Source organism: Carya illinoinensis, chromosome 8 (assembly GCF_018687715.1).
Source record: "Carya illinoinensis cultivar Pawnee chromosome 8, C.illinoinensisPawnee_v1, whole genome shotgun sequence".
NCBI lineage: Eukaryota > Viridiplantae > Streptophyta > Magnoliopsida > Fagales > Juglandaceae > Carya > Carya illinoinensis.
In genome coordinates, this window is record NC_056759.1 from 16,586,951 (window position 1) to 16,603,900 (window position 16,950).

Below are 16,950 nucleotides of genomic sequence, written 5' to 3' on the forward strand. Positions count from 1 at the left end.
TTGGTTAATTTGTGTAATTTTATTTGCATTGCATTGTGCACGCATATGCATGTATTAAATATTGAAAACTGGGTTTTCAAGCGAGAAATATTTTTGGTATATATGAACGTATGGATTGATTGGTTTGATTCAGAGGCACGTGTAAGGATGGTGGTAAGCAGGGATGGTGGTAGAGTCCCTCCTGCGATTCCCGCCTACGGTGCACGCGGCGTAGGGATGGTGGTAGAGTCCCGCCTGTGATTCTCGCCTATGGTGCACGCGTAGGGATGGTGGTGAGCAGGGATGGTGGTAGAGTCTCGCCTGCGATTCCCGCCTACAGTGCTCTGATGGTTTAGTTAATGGGCCATTTTCTGGAAAAATGACGAGACTGGTTTTTGGGCCATTATCTAGGATAAAGGCGAGGATATGATTAAAGGATATATTTTGGGCCAAATGGGATTTTTGGCGTGCGTGGTAAAAATATGATTTTATGGGTTTTGTGCATTGGCATCCTTTCATGCATATTGTTTGAGTTTTATATGTTTTAATCTGATGGTGTTTGGATTTTACTTACTTGCGGCACCATTTTTTGTACCGTAGATTTTGATGCAGAGATCGAGAATGAGGAGGATGAGGCTGAGCTCGAGGATGCGGCTCCGCCGGGGTGCTGAAGTTAAAGTTAAAGTTTTGTTATTTGATTTAAAACTATATTTGTTTTGTAATATTTTATTACGTATGTTTTAAACAGTTTTGTTTTAAACTATGAAAAATTCTGGTACTTAGTTATTAACTTTGCTATCCGCTGCGTGTTTCTCGTGCACATTCGTTGCTTATACACATACTTGGCACACGTCGATAGGGTGGTGACCCGTGATGTCATCATCCGGACGTCTCGATTTCCCCGTGTCCGTGCGTGGGGATTTGGGGGCGTCACAGGTGGCATCAGAGCGGTTTGGCTCTGGGTAAAACCACATGTCCCGTAGGTAGTACCAGAATGTTTTTAAAGTTGTGTTTTAAAATTTATTTTAAGTAAAGTTGCTATTTAACATGTTTTAATTGTTTGACCTTGTTTGCTTGTATATATTTATTTAGTTGTGTTATTGCATGCTGGTTTTTTTTTGTTTTCATGTTATGTGGTTTGGTTTGGGTTTTTGGTTTTATGTTGTTGGTTTTATTTGTTTTTCTTAAAGGGGGTCAAAGGTTGTGTTGTGGCGGGAAAAAAATGGTGAGACCAAGGATATCTACTCAAGGGCCACGGGACGATACATCGAGAGATGATTCCATAGCCCAAGCGATACGGCAGATGACGGAGTTCATGCAGTAGAATTTTAGGCCACAATAAGGAGGGCCTTTTCCACAATAAGAAGGGCCTTGGCTGTAATAAGGAGGGCTTTGGCCACAACTAGGAAGTCCTTGGCCACATCAGAGAGGGCCTTGGCTATACCCAGGAGGGCCTAGTGGCATGGTGCAAGCTGGATGCACTTATGAGCGCTTTCTGGCGCATAGAACTCCACACTTCACTGGAGAAGGGGATCCACTTCAAGCTGGAAAGTGGGTCAAAGACTTGGAAAGAACTTTTGAGGTGTGTGGTTGCACCGAGGCGCAACAAGTACTCTACGCCAGCTATCTATTGCAAGGCACCGCTTCTGAGTGGTGGGATACCAAGAGAGTAATGTTGGAATCAGAGTTGGAATCTTTCGCCGCCGTGACCTGGCAGCGCTTCAATAAAGAGTTTAATGATCGCTTCTTTCCCGCTTCTGTGAGGCGGCAAAAAGCAAGAGAGTTTTCAAACTTGGTCCAAGGGAGCATGACCGTGGAACAGTATGCCCGAAGATTTATAGAACTTGGGCGATTTGCTCCCCACCTTATCGCCACAGAGGAAATGCTAGCCGAGCGTTTCTAGGAAGGTCTACATCCTGATATACGCCATATGGTGGTCAGCCACCGGATATCCACTTTTCAGGATTTAGTGGATGTGGCCACTCTTGTGGAGCGAGAGAATAATTTGAGAATGGGCTCCCCTCCAGGACATAAGAGGCGGAGTTTTTCTAGTGAAGGAAGTAGTTCAGGTTCACCTCAGAAGTTTGTTCAGCGAACCGGGATTCGACCATTAGCAGCTTTGGGAGTGCGTATGGAAGGACGAGTGCCAGTTTGTGGAAGATGTAATAGAGCTCACGGAGGCGAGTGTCGTCTGGGTAGTAACCAATGTTTTAAGTGCGGTCAGACGGGGCATCTTGCTCGTGAATGCCCTAGTCGAGTTCAAGAAAGTCGTGGAGCTCATCGCAGTGGTAGAGCTAACCAGAGGCAATTGGCTCGGGCTCGAATGTACGCAATGACTCCTGGTACCTTTGGAGGTGAGGTTAAGGAGACTCAGAATGCTAGAGTCATGACAGGTATGGGTCTAATTTAATATTTCGTGATGAATGCCTTGTGTGGTTTTGTTTTCTTGTATATTTGCATATTATCAAGGCTTGAAGAGAATGGCATTATCTGAGTGATCTTTTGGGGAAGTAGAATAATTGAGTTCTTTGGTTCTGTGGATTTTATGAAATGGCCTATAATGTAGTAGGTTGTAAGTTCAACAAATTTCAATGATAGATTTTATGAGGTTTCAGCAAAGTTTTAAAGTTTGGGGCCTTATAGATTTTAGGAAAATAAGTTTATGGTAATTAAGATGTTAGGTTCGACAAGTTTTGGAGGGAAATAATTAAATTTCGAGTTTTAGATTTCGTGATTCGGATGAGTAATTTGGTGGCAATTGGGGCTTTAGATTTTACAAGCTTTTAAGGTGAATGTTTTGGATTAAAGCCACCAATCTTGAGAATTTTAGAAAATGATTTATTATCTATTAATGTTTTAGAATTTGAAAGATTTGAGAAGTCGATTTTTTTCTATTATGGAATGTAAGTAATTTGATCTTAGAGGTTCCGTAAGATGATTCTTGTTTGATTTAAGGTTTTAGAATTGTAGAATTGAAGGACTGATTTATAATAGGAATTGAGTTCTTAGTTTTACAGACTTAGTGTTGTAGCTTGATCTACTCTAGTGAGTGATTAGTTTGTAACCATTAAAATGGAGTTGATTAGAGTTGAGTTATTGATATGAAAATTTTTCTAGAGCAGATTTCTTTGAGGATTGGAGGTAATGATCTAGTTCGTGTATTTCTTTGAGGATTGAAGATATCGAGCTAATTTAGAAAATAATTATTGTTAACTTGAGGTTGTAGTAGCAAATCTTAGGAAATGATTCTATCGATTCAAAAGGTATAGGTTCATCAGGGTGTTGGAAATAGTAGATTTTGTGTTGGTATTGAATACGATTGAATTTGAGGTTATATGATTTGTAGACTTTTGGGAATGGATTCTTAGCAGGTTTAAGGTCATTCTCGGTACCAAACTTTAAGCAATGGCCGGTTGCTAATTTAAGGATATAAGTTCAGTAGATTTAGGAATGATTTTTGCTGAGTTGAGGATATAAGTCCAGATGATGGAAATGTGATAATGGATCACTTGTACATTTGAATGATTTTTGGTGTTGGCTAAGAGTGCATGGGATCGATGAGTAGTAAGGGTACATATGTATGGATTTCGGAGAGTGCTGGTCCTAGTCTCATCTATTTTTGGCTTGGTAGGAGTTGAAGAGGAATCTGTGTGGTAATATTAAATTCAAGAGATTTTTGGCTTTGAGTTGTTTGGTAAGTTGAAATGAATGTGCAGTCGAAGCGGGTTACCCATTGGGATGGTGGTTTGAAACGACCGTTGTGTTTATCTTGAGAATTAATTGCGACTTGAAGTCATAGGAATTTAAATTGGTAAGGCTATACTTTTCTTTGGAGATCAAGTATCTAGTTGGGAGAATTGAGGATATGGTTATTTAACTTGAAAGGAGATCGTTAGGTCACCATGTGTGGTGTATGAAGTAATAAATTTTGGAAGTTGAATTTGTGCATCAACGGTGGGTAGCATGATCATATGTATGAAGTAATGAAGCAGCAGGATCCTTGAATGTTGTTTAATAGTTTTTTATGGATTGAAGATTTAAACAGTATGACCTGTCTTGAGGTTTTTTTTTTTTTGTGAAGTGCTATTGAAGGAATTAGTTGTGTTAAAACTAGAGTTTTTGAGAGTACAAGTAGGTGGGTGAGTTACCAAGAGCGTTGCGATTATGTCTGGGTGAAGTCAGTGGTAGTTTATAGTAAGTGAGTTATTGCAAGATTAGATGTTATTCAAAATATAGGAAATGAGCTTGAAGTGTGGGATATCGGATAAAGGTTATAGGCGCTCTTGTTGGTTGGCTGGGAAGGACTTGGGCCTTTTGGAAATGTTCCTTATCTTTAGAAGAGACAGATGTATTTTGGGATGAGGTTATGTGTTTTCAAATTGGGGCTTGGAGGTTGATTAGTACTGGTTTCTGTCATCAATCAATGTATGTATTTTTGCGGAATGTTGGTTTTTGTTTAAGGCAGCGAAGGCCAATTGAGGAATGAATGAAGATTTGTGGGTTTTGGAGGTATATGATTTTCTATGAAAATGTGGTAAAAGTTTTCTTGTGATTAGGTGTGGATTGAGCTTGTTCTTCATGATATTAATTTTTGAGGATATAGCCTTTATGTATTTTGGTGAGTTATCAGAGTACGCGCGAAAGCATGATTTTTGGAGATTTTTAGAAGTTTCAATTTTGTGTTGATTTTGAAGAATTAGTAGTAGTTCAAAGTTTTAATGGGAGATTAATCATTTGGTCGTGCAATTCGGTTTATGGATGGTTAACTTTGGAAGTGGCTATTAGGTTACCAAAGTTGGAATGGGATGAAAGTTTGGAAGGAGCAACCGTTGAAACCCAAGACGATACCTTTAGTTAAGGTGGCATGGGGAGATCCGTTAGCTCAAGATTTCTCTTGAGAGCGAGTAGCGGACATGAGGGAGCAGTACCCATACTTGTTTGAGTAATGACGGTACGTTTCTTAGCCTTGGTCACAGGCGGTTTTATGTGGAATTATGTGGCTCGTTTTAAGTTGGTGTTTGATCTTGCAAATTTCGAGGACGAAATTTGTTTTTAAGGGGGGAGGATGTAATGACCCGCTTTTACGTGTATTTTCACTGAAAGGTTGTTTTTAATTTAATTAATATATTATTTTATTTATTTTAAATTAATGTATTTTAATTGGTTTTTAATTTATTTGATGTTGTGTTTAATTTATTTTAATCGTTTTACAGTTTTTAATATCGTTTTCGGCAGATCGGTTTTTAGTTTTCGGAGTAAGGATTGGACCTCATTTCTTTTCTTTTCTCTTTTTCTTTTTCCCTTTTTCCTTTTATTTTTCTTCTTTTCTTTCTTTTCTTTCTTTTTCTTCTTCTTTCTTCCCCATTTCCCCTCTCCCGCGCGCTGCCCCTTCTTTTTCCCCTACCGTCGCTACCACTTCGGCTGCCCATCGCGCCACCGTCCGGCGGCTGTGTTGTACACCACCCCCACCATTCTCTTCCCCTCCCACCAGAGTTCATCCCCACCAATTTTCAGAGTCATCGGACCAGCCGTTAGCCGCCACGAGCCCCTAGAAGTCACGGCACCTGTTCTGTTTTTTCCCCTGTCGCCGGTTGCTTTCGCAACCCAGAACCGCCGCTTGCCGGCGGCGTGGGCTACACCACCCACCCAGTTTTCTTCCCCTCTCACCGGTGAACATCCCCACCAAATTTCACCTCCATCCGAGCCACCGTTAGCCATCACGAGCTCCTCCAAGCCATACGATTTTTTACCGATTTCGGCACCGTCGCACCACCTCCAGCCAGCATCTCTTCACAGCTTCTTCCCCTACCTCTTGCCGACCTAAACCACCCATTTCCGGCCTTGATTTATTGCTGGAGCAGTTCCCACGAGCTCAACTCCATTCAGCCCATTTTTGGCCTTCGACCGCCATTTCCACCACTGCCCACGGCCAAAACTCATTTCCCTTAGCTTCATAAATATCTCAAGGCCATTCCCTATCAATCTCGAGCTTTGGTTTGTCCCCGTTCAAAAATGGATAATTTATTACCCACGGCAACAGTGTAAATTACACTGTTACGTTACTTTTCTTCTGCCGTTTGCAATGCCGCGAGCTTTCTAAAAATACCATATAGCGCTGTAAGTATTTTTCAAACTCTACTTTTAGATTTAAATATATTTTGCTCATTTAATAAATATTTGATGTTGGTTGATTGATTCCGGACTGAGTCTGAGGAGTTCGGGGGTCGGTTGGATTTTAGGACGGAGTTGTTTGTTTGGTTGTTTTGGATGTTTGGAAAGTGTTGGTTAATTTGTGTAATTTTATTTGCATTGCATTGTGCACGCATATACATGTATTAAATATTGAAAGCTGGGTTTTCAAGCGAGAAATATTTTTGGTATATATGAACGTATGGATTGATTGGTTTGATTCAGAGGTACGTGTAGGGATGGTGGTAAGCAGGGATGGTGGTAGAGTCCCGCCTGCGATTCCTGCCTACGGTGCACGCGGTGTAGGGATGGTGGTAAGCAGGGATGGTGGTAGAGTCCCGCCTGTGATTCCCGCCTACGGTGCATGCGGAGGGATGTTGGTGAGCAGGGATGGTGGTAGAGTCCCGCCTGTGATTCCCGCCTACAGTGCTCTGATGGTTTAGTTAATGGGCCATTTTCTGGGAAAATGGCGAGACTGGTTTTTGGGCCATTATCTGGGATAATGGCGAGGATATGATTAAAGGATATATTTTGGGCCAAATGGGATTTTTGGCGTATGTGGTAAAAATATGATTTTATGGGTTTTGTGCATTGGCATCCTTTCATGCATATTGTTTGAGTTTTATATGTTTTTATCTGGTAGTGTTTGGATTTTACTTACCTGTGGCACTATTTTTGGTACCGTAGATTTTGATGCAGAGATCGAGGATGAGGAGGAGGAGGCTAAGCCCGAGGATGCAGCTCCGCTGGGGTGCTGAAGTTAAAGTTAAAGTTTTGTTATTTGGTTTAAAATTATATTTGTTTTGTAATATTTTATTACGTATGTTTTAAACAGCTTGTATTAAACTAAAAAAAATTTTGGTATTTAGTTATTGACTTTGCTATCCGCTACGTGTTTCTCGTGCACATTCGTTGCTTATACACACACTTGGCACATGTCGATAGGGTGGTAACCCGTGATGTCATCATCCGGACGACTCGATTTCCCCGTGTCCGTGCGTGGGGATTTGGGGGCGTCACATTAATCACAGCCCTACACTGTGTTCTTCATGAAAAGTTGCCCCATCCACGTTGAGTTTAGTTGTACCCCTAGGAGAAAGCTACCATTGAGTCATTTTTTCATGCTGCACTGATTTAAATTCTTCTTTGCTTTGAAAGACTTATGCATAGAGAGAGCAGAATTGATAACATCTTTTGTTATCCTTTATTTGTATTCGAAAACCCATTGATTTCTTTTCTACCAACAGGCCCAAGCTATCATGAAGAATCTCTCAAGTTCATCTTTACAATAGATGTCTTGCACTTGAAAAACCACTTCCCTAAACTCTAAATTAGGCACTGATGATTTGAGCTGAGGGAACTACTTGTGCCACATATCTTTTAGTAATGGAAATCAATAAAAAGCATGTATAGTACTTTCTATACCTAAAGAACAAATATGACATGTCTCTTCTTTAACTACTTTTCTTCTCTTCATATTAGATTTTGTGGGGAGACCCTCTATGCATGTCCTCCAAGCAAACAGCTTAACCTTATGAGGTATCTTCAATCTCCAAATACCCTTCCAAAACTTTTCAGTTTTACTGCTTGTAGAACTCTCCCTCTCATTTCTCGCTGCCCTCAAACTTCTGAACATTCTATAGGCATTTCTCATAGTAAAACATCCATTCCTCTTTATTTCCTAGATCAATTTGTCTTCATGATTCTCTGAGCTAACAATGATTTTCAAGACTTCATCAGCAGCTTCAAGTGGCAAGGTTCTTCTCACTTTTTGCACATCCCACCAACCACTGTTTTGATCAAACAGCTCCTCCACCTTCTATTTAAGATCTCTAAATCCAGTGATCATGCCATATACTAATGTCTCTCACATTCCCAACCCTCCATCTGCAGCCCTGAAATAATTTATCTTTAACTGACCAGATGCCCCTCCATACATATGATGGGTTATATCCAAACTTTGATGCCTTAAAATTGGTTTGAGGGAAGCATTGAGCTTTGAACATCTTGTGAAGTAGGCTACCTTGATTCTGCATTAGTCTCCACCTTTGTTTGACAAGTAATGCATGCATCATTAAAAGTTCTTAAGTTGTTAAAATCCAAACCACCATCATCTTTAGGATCACACATCCTCTTCCAACATACCCAATGTATTCTCTTTTCTTCTTTTTTTTTGACCCCACCAAAACTTTGACATTATCTGTTCAAGTTTTGTGCATAGAGAATTAGGCAATTTAAAATAACTCATAGCATAAGTGGGGATGGATAGTTCAACAACCTTGATTAAAATTCCTTTGCCACCTTAAGATAAAAACTTCTCTTTCCAATTCTGCAATTTTTGCCATACTTTGTGCTTAATATCTGAAAAGCTCTTTTCTTATCTTTCTTAACCATAGGTGGCAGGCCTAAGTACTTGTCATATTATGAAATTCTTGAATTCCCCACAAAGAGAGCAGTCATTGTTGCTTTGCTGAAGATACATTTTTGCTAAAGACCATAGAAGTTTTCTCTCTATCAATTTATCAAAAAAAAAAAAAAAAGTTCTCTCTATTGATTTTTTGGCCTGAAGCACTCTCATAAACTGTCAGGATCCTTTGAACCTCCATGTTCTCTTGAATTGAAGTCTTGCAAAAAAAGACACTATCATCTACAAACAGCAGATGGTTCACCATAGGAGCTCCTCTGCAAACCCTTATCCCACTTATCTACTTCTTGATTTCAACTTGATTTAAAAGAGAGATAAGTCCTTCTGTTCCCAAAAAAACCCAAATAGGGAGAAATGGGATCTCCCTATCTTATCCCTCAAGAAGGATGTATGGGACCCAATGCTTCACCATTAATAAGGATAGAGAAGGTAACAGACCTTACACAAAGCATTACCAACTTTACCCACTTCTTTGCAAATCCCATCTGCTACATTACTGCTTCTATGTAGTGTCATTCAAACCTATCATAGGCTTTAGTCATGTCCAATTTAAGAGACATGAAGCCCTCTTTGCCATACCTTTTACTTCTTAAAAAATGAACCATTTTATAAGCCACCAAAATATTATCAAATATAACTCTATCGGATACACATGCACTTCGTGAAATAGAAATAACCTCAGGTAAAACCACTTTTAGCCTATTAGACATAACCTTTGAACACTCTAGTGCTAAAAGGGAAGGTTGTTTGGTAATTTGAATAGGTAAACCTATTTGTATAGTTAGGTTTGTTTTGTATTTATGTATGTTGTATGAACATTAGGTCATGCTGTAATAACACATAGCAAGGTACTATGTAACTTCTTGTGCCATGTCATGGTGATCTTTGTTTTTCACACTTCTTGTGTATGTTTATTGTCTGCATTCATTTTTTTTTTTCGTTTGTATATAATTATTTGTTGTTTGTATGTTTATTTTTGTTTATTATGATTATTTACTGCCAATAGAATTCACTATAATTATTTGTCTACAAATATATACTTATTTGTTATGACAAATGTCGTTGCTTGTAGACTAAGGCTGTATTTGGATGTTAATATGAGATGAGTTGAGTTAAGATGTAAATAGTAATATTTTGTAAGTCCAATTGAGATGGGTTTAACTTTTTTAAGTTTAGATTAGTTTAACTCTTTAGGTTGAAATGTATGAAATAGGTTGAAATAAGTTTACATTTTTTATGGGAAACTGAAAAAATAGTGAGTTCCATCAATGAGATGAGTTTAGATGAGTTTAAGTTGGGTTCATCTTCCAAACACAACCTACTGCATTTGAATATTGAGATGAGTTGAATTTTTTAATAAAAAAAATTGAAATGTAGTGACTCCCATCAATAATTGGTTTCAGATGAGTTGAGATAAATTGAGTTTGGTTCAACAACCAAACATAGCCTAAAAGTAACTATTTGTAATTTTACATGTTTGTTCAACAAGCTATGAATATGTTTTTTGAGTAATGATAGGGTTACCCCTCATACATTAAGTGTGACAATATGTGATACGACTTGTGAATCTAACACAAACACGACATGAAATTAGTGGATTTTTGTTTGATATAAATGGTTTTAGATCAAAATGGGTTTATCCGTTAAGAGAAGATTAATAAATGAGTTAATAACGGGTCAACCTACTTAAACCCAAAATCAACCCGCAATAGCCTGCTTAAATTTTATTTCAAAATTATAATTTTATTATCGTTGGGTACTTTTGTATTAGTATTTCTCAATATGCTTATATTTTTATTATTATAATTGTAATTATGGATTTATGCTCATATTTGTTATTATTGAGTTTGTAATATTGGTTTTATTATAGATCAAAATCTAAAAAATATTGATATTTTTGTTTAGTAGTAGTCGTATTATTATATTTTGAAATATTGTTGTTACTAATATATATAAATTTTAATTTTTATATGAAATTATGTTAATCGGGTCAAATAGGTTTTGTGGATTAATTTAACTCATTTACATTAAACGGGTTGAAATAAGCTGTGTTGTATTAATCCATTTCTAATTATTGTTAAACGGGCAAAATGGACATAAGACGACCTATTATTTAAATAGTTAGTGTTAGGATTTGAATGTCTGGCCTGTTTAGCTTAACAAGTTGATCCATATAGTCGAATATTTATAACTTAACATAACATGAATACTATCCAAATTGCTAACCAATGATACACAACTAAACTAAGTTATCATTTGAAAACATATTTTTCTTTTTCTTTTTTTACTTTAATTCAATCACATCATCTTACAATCAATAGTTAAAAGTATCAAAAAAAAAAAAAGTTATATTTTTTATTCTAGTCGTGTTAAAATTATAATTTTTTTGTCCATTTGTGGCTAGTTTCGCATCCAATGAATGGCTACATCTTACAGTTTAAAAAGTGCTTGACAGAAGGATCTTCTATGCAACGTCCCGTGGTCAAAAGGTTAGGAAATTAGTTCCTGTCATTTAAAATCACATCCATAATACAGGTATAAACTCTAAAGTCCCAATATCATATAAAAATCATTTATTCAAACCAAAATATATGTTCTTTTAGAAGAACATCAATATTCCAAAATAATATCTAAAAGATAATGATTAGTTTCTTGAATAATATCCTCTTATAGACTCTTGGAACCATTGGCACTTAGTCCACTATCTCATCTAATCTTGCCCATGCCTTCTATTCTTTATTCTCAGCTGAAACATCCAAATGATCTGAAAAATAATAGCACTAATTGAGTAAGTTATCAACAACTCTTTAAGTAGCAGACCTATATGAGTGTGTAAACATGAGCCAGTCACAAAATATAGAAACAGATTGTTCTAAAAAATATGGCAATGGTATTTTTATAAGCATTTCATTACAATAATAACATATACAAAAGACCTTAGGCCCAATTGTACTAATAACATCAGAAACAGAGACCATGTTTACCCCTGTAGTAGAGTTGTGCATGTATGCGTATAATCAAGTAGAACGTAAATCACAGTTTTGTCACCAAACTGAGTGCAGTCAAAACAAAGGTCATTTCTTTCCTCGTGGCAGGGTTGTGCAATCTGCAGATAGTTAAGTAGAACATAAATCACTATCACCAAAATGGTCTATACTCAAACATAGGCCACTACTATAACCCATGGTAGGGCTGAAGGCCACTACTTTTACCCGTGGCAGGGCCGAAACCAAAGCATAACAGAATTTTAACTCTGAAATTTTTAAATTCAATATCAAATCTTAACAAAGTTCTAAGTAGACACACATCATATAATCAAATAAAAATTTCAGACTTCATATTTACATCTTATGCAATAAGGAAACATAGTACAAAAATTGCTAGTGTCTACATTAGTCATGAGAAAATGTCAGATTTCACAAGTTTAGAACAAAGACTAGTGCACAAAATAGAGGCCGTTTTCATGACAAAATATGTAGGGTTTTTCACAAAATCAATTTCAGTTAGTTTTAGACAAAGTCTGGCATAGGAAAAATCGCTTACCTAACTTTTACAAAGTAGCATCTAAGACTAGAATCCAAACCATAGCAAAATTGCTACCTAGTCCAAAAGTATCTCTAACATATTAATAACTCATTTTGTACAAAACCAACATAACTAACAACATTCTATGACCCAAACTATAGCTCAATATGAGCACAATAAACAGCCCATAAATAAAATAGTCCATCATGGAGCCTTGGGTTTATAATGGTCCAAGTACAACATCCACACACTATTCTATCAATAGATTAACCCAACCTCCTTTGATTTGCTTAAATTTCACCATAACACACCTCACCATTAACAATCATACTCCCAAAAGATCGAAACACCAATATGCATTTTTCAACCATTTCCCCTCTCCCACAACCTTACAACAAAAGAAACTCAAAACATCAATCAACCACAAATCACAACTACAAACATCAACTCACAAATCTAGACAACCCAACCTCCCGTAGACAACAATCATAAGAGCCACAAAAATTAAGTTGTGGTTCTAAGGTTAAAGCTCGAGAGAATCTTACCCAAACTCGAAGCGGTGGTTGGTTGGATTCAAGAGCTACGATGCTGACTAGAGATTGCCCCTGGTGGTCTAAGGCACTTGGGTGAGATGAGGCAATATAGCTTGCTTCAGTGGCCTCTATTGATCAAACGAGTTATCCTACAATGCAAAGAGAGCAAAATAAGATGGGAAGAGAGAGAGAGAGAGAGAGAGAGAGAGAGAGAGACCAAGTGAGAAAAATGAGAGACAGACGAACGGAGGGATGCCAAAACCTAATTGGCGACAAGTAGAGGTGGTGTGGGAAGGGTTGTTGCTGCCAAGCGACAACACAGTAAGAATAGAAGAAGAGTTAGAGAGCAAAATCAAAGAAGTGAGATGCTGATGGGGGAGGGGGGTAAGAAAGAAACAAAGACACAAATGGGGTGTGGTGCTTGACACTGTGGTGCCAACTTTCTGGTTCAACCTCACGTTGATGCCAAGAAGAGAAAAGCACAAAATCTCTCTCTATAAAGTTGGAATCTCTCCAAGAAAATAAATTAACAAGTTTCTGGTGTCTCATCAGACTAGTCCATTCTCAGGATCAAACATGCAATTTCATTAATCATTCAAGAGGTCCTTTAATTGTACATCCTTGATCCTTAAATAGCCAACAAAATAAAAAAACTAATCTAACTAAAAAATAACAATTGCAGATAGAATAAAACTAAAAAAATACTAATCTAACTATGAAATAACAATTGTAGATAAAATAAAACTAGAATATACTAATCTAACTAGAAAAGCAATAAATTAGGAAAACATAACTATCAATTAAAATATCTCCACTAATTATGGAGCATCCTCCTAATTTGCATCAATTGTCAGCTCTCCTGAAGAACTTGACTCTAGCAAGTTTTGACAAGTGTAAGCAGCAAATAGAAGTCGATGTAAACACTAGACTTCCGATGCTTGCAACCAAACTAATTCCGAATTTGGATATTTTTCCGTTGCACTAAAAACTTGTAATACCCTCCTCAACAGGTTGTAACAAATTGGTGATCAAGAGTAGAGGCAATCTCATCTCGAGTAGCTGTATTTGCTAGGACATGAAAAGTTGGTGTCTGCAATGCCTCTAGAGCTGGTAATGTAGAAAAATCATTTTCATAACCCTTAAACTCAGTCAGATCTTCTATGTTAAAAAAGTTGAACTAATATCAAAATCAGAGGGCAAATCAATGATATATGCGTTGGTGCCCAATTTCTTGGCGACTTTGAAAAGACCCGCCTGTCTTGCATGAAGTTTGGTAAAACTCTCGGAAGGAAATCGCTCAAATCTTAAACGAATAAGAATCATATCAACCACACTGAATAGCTTATCTTTTCACCTTGCATTTGTAGAAGCTGCATAAGAATTTGTATGAAAGGTAAGGTGCCATTTGCATCCCTCATATAGCTAGAAAAAATCTAGTGCAGCTTCGCTTGGTCTAGGAGGCAATGATAAGGAGTTTTTATCGATTGGAGTGCTGAGTCGAAAATCATAAACCACTTTGAATAGAGTGCACCCTATTGATCTGTTAACAGAATTATTGAAAGCAAATTCTGCTTGTGGAAGTACTATATCCCAACTAGTGACATGATCTGTGACGAGGCAATGTAATAAATTTCCCAAGCTCATGTTGGTTACTTCAGTTTGGCCATTTGTTTGGAGATGGAATGCACTAGAAAATATCAACTTCATCTCCATTTTTGCCCACAATGTCTTCCAGAAATAACTCACAAATTTTACATCCCTGTCAGACATGATAGAAGCTGGAACACCATATAATCGGATTACTTCTTGCAAGAATATTGCAGCAATCTTTGAGGCATCATAAGTCTTGTGACATGGAATGAAATGTAACATTTTTAAAAAATGATCAACAACCACCATAATTGAGTCATGTTGCCAAAGAGTTTTAGGCAACCCAAGAACAAAGTCCATACTAATATGTTGCCATGGCTTTTCCGGAATGGGGTGTGGTGTATAGAACTCTGCTTGTTGCTTGGTTCTTTTATTTATTTGGCAAATCCGACAATGATCAACCACTGTATGCACATCTCTACGCATCTGAGGCCAATAGAATCGATCAGCAGTAATAGTAAAAGTTTTATTATATCCAAAATGCCCAGCTAAACCCCCACCATGGAGTTCTATAACTAGGAACTCGCGGAAAGACCCACGAGGAATGCACAGTCGTGTGCCATAAAATAAATATCCATCTTTCAATGAATATTCACAACCATATATGTGCACATGAGTAGATAGATTACTCCACACCTTACCGAAATCCTCATCATTAGCATACTGAGTTTTGAGACTTTCAAATCCAATAAAATTAGCTGAAAACATATGCAACAAGTGAGGTCTCCTGCTTAAGGCGTCAACCACCTTATTTTCAATCCCCAACTTATCCTAATAACAAACTCGAACTTCTGCAAATAGTCTATCCAACAAGCATGTCGAGCATTTAGCTTACTTTGAGAATTTAGATGTTTCAAGGAATCATGATCAGTGTAAAGAATAAACTCTCTATGAATCAAATATGGTAGCCAATACTTGAGAGTTTGAATTAGAGCATAGAATTCCATGTCATATACCGAGTATCGCTAGTGAGTGTCATTAAGCTTCTCACTATAAAAAGCGATGGGGCAGCCTTCTTGACTCAATACACTCCTGATTCCTACTTGTGAGGCATCACAAACCACTTCAAAAACTTTAGAGAAATCAGGCAACTTAATAACTGGTGCTTACCCCTATCTTCTCTTTAATTTCGGTGAAGGCCTTGGCAGCTGCGGCACTCCACGAGAAATTGTTTGCTTTCAAGCACTCAGTGATTAGGGTCATTATAGTGCTAAACCCGTGAATAAATCGACGATAAAATGTGGCTAAATTGTGGAAGCTCTTGACTTCAGAAAACTTTCAGGGTGTTGGCCAATTTTGAATAGCTTGCACCTTTGCGAAGTCGGCCTCAACACCTTGATCAGAAATTGTAAAACCGATAAATTTGGCACTTTTCTTCAAAAATGAACACTTGCCCCAATTAATATAGAGTTATTCAGCTCTCAAAGTCTTCAATACTTGCTCGACATGGCCTAAATGGTCCTACAAACTTCGGCTAAAGATTAGGATATCATCAAAATAAACAACAATAAATTTACCCAAGAATGGATTGAGAGCTTGTGTCATAATGCACATGAAGGTGCTTAGTGCATTGGTTAATCCGAAGGGCATGACTAGCCATTCGAACAAACCATCTTTCGTTTTGAAGGCCATCTTCCACTCATCGCCCGGTTGAATACGGATTTGGTGGTATCCACTTCAAAGGTTGATCTTAGTAAAAATAAATGAACCACTTAGCAAATCCAACATCTCATCAAGACGGGGAATGGGAAAATGGTATTTCATTGTTATCTTGTTAATTGCTCGGCTATCTACGTTCATCCTCAAACTACCATTCTTCTTGGGCATAAGTAAAACCAGAACAGTGCAGGGGCTAAAACTCTCTCGAATAAAGCTTTTATCTAACAATTACTGAATTTGTCGGCTGAGCTCTTCATTCTCTGTTGTGCTTATGCGAGAGTGTGGTAAATTAGGCAAGGTTGATCCGAGGATCGAGTCAATAGCATGTTGCACATCCCGCATTGGAAGGAGTTGCTTCGGCATCTCATCTGGCATAATGTCATGAAATTCCTCCAACGTTGTGGCGAGTTCGGCTGGAACATAACCATCATCTTGTTTCATTTCACACCTTGTTACCATTAGCACCATAACTTTATCATGTATGACTCGAGAAAATCGACGTATGGTCAAAATTGGGATAGCTTCCTTTTTTGTCTCAAATTTTGAAATCTGCAAAGGATCCAAAACAAATTTCCTACCTTTAAAATTAAAGGAGTAAGTGTTAGCATACCTATCATAAGAAACCTTTCGATCATAGACCTATGGATGCCCCAATAGCATGTGACAAACGCTCATAGGGATCACATCGCACTAGGCCTCATCCACATATTTTTTTTTTCCAATGAAAATTTAACTAAACATTATTGCTTCACTATGACTAAATTTTCTTCATTAATCCAACTAATCCAATAAGGAGTAGGATGCTTCTCAATTTTCAGCTCAAAACGTTCTACTACAGTTTAGGAAATCACATTCATGCCACTACCATTATCAATAATGACATTTAAAGCTCAACCATTATGTTCCATGCATGTATGAAAAATATTGGTACGCAACCACTCGGGATTAGCCTGGAGCTCTTTCTTAGATCTTGTCAACACTCAATGAATC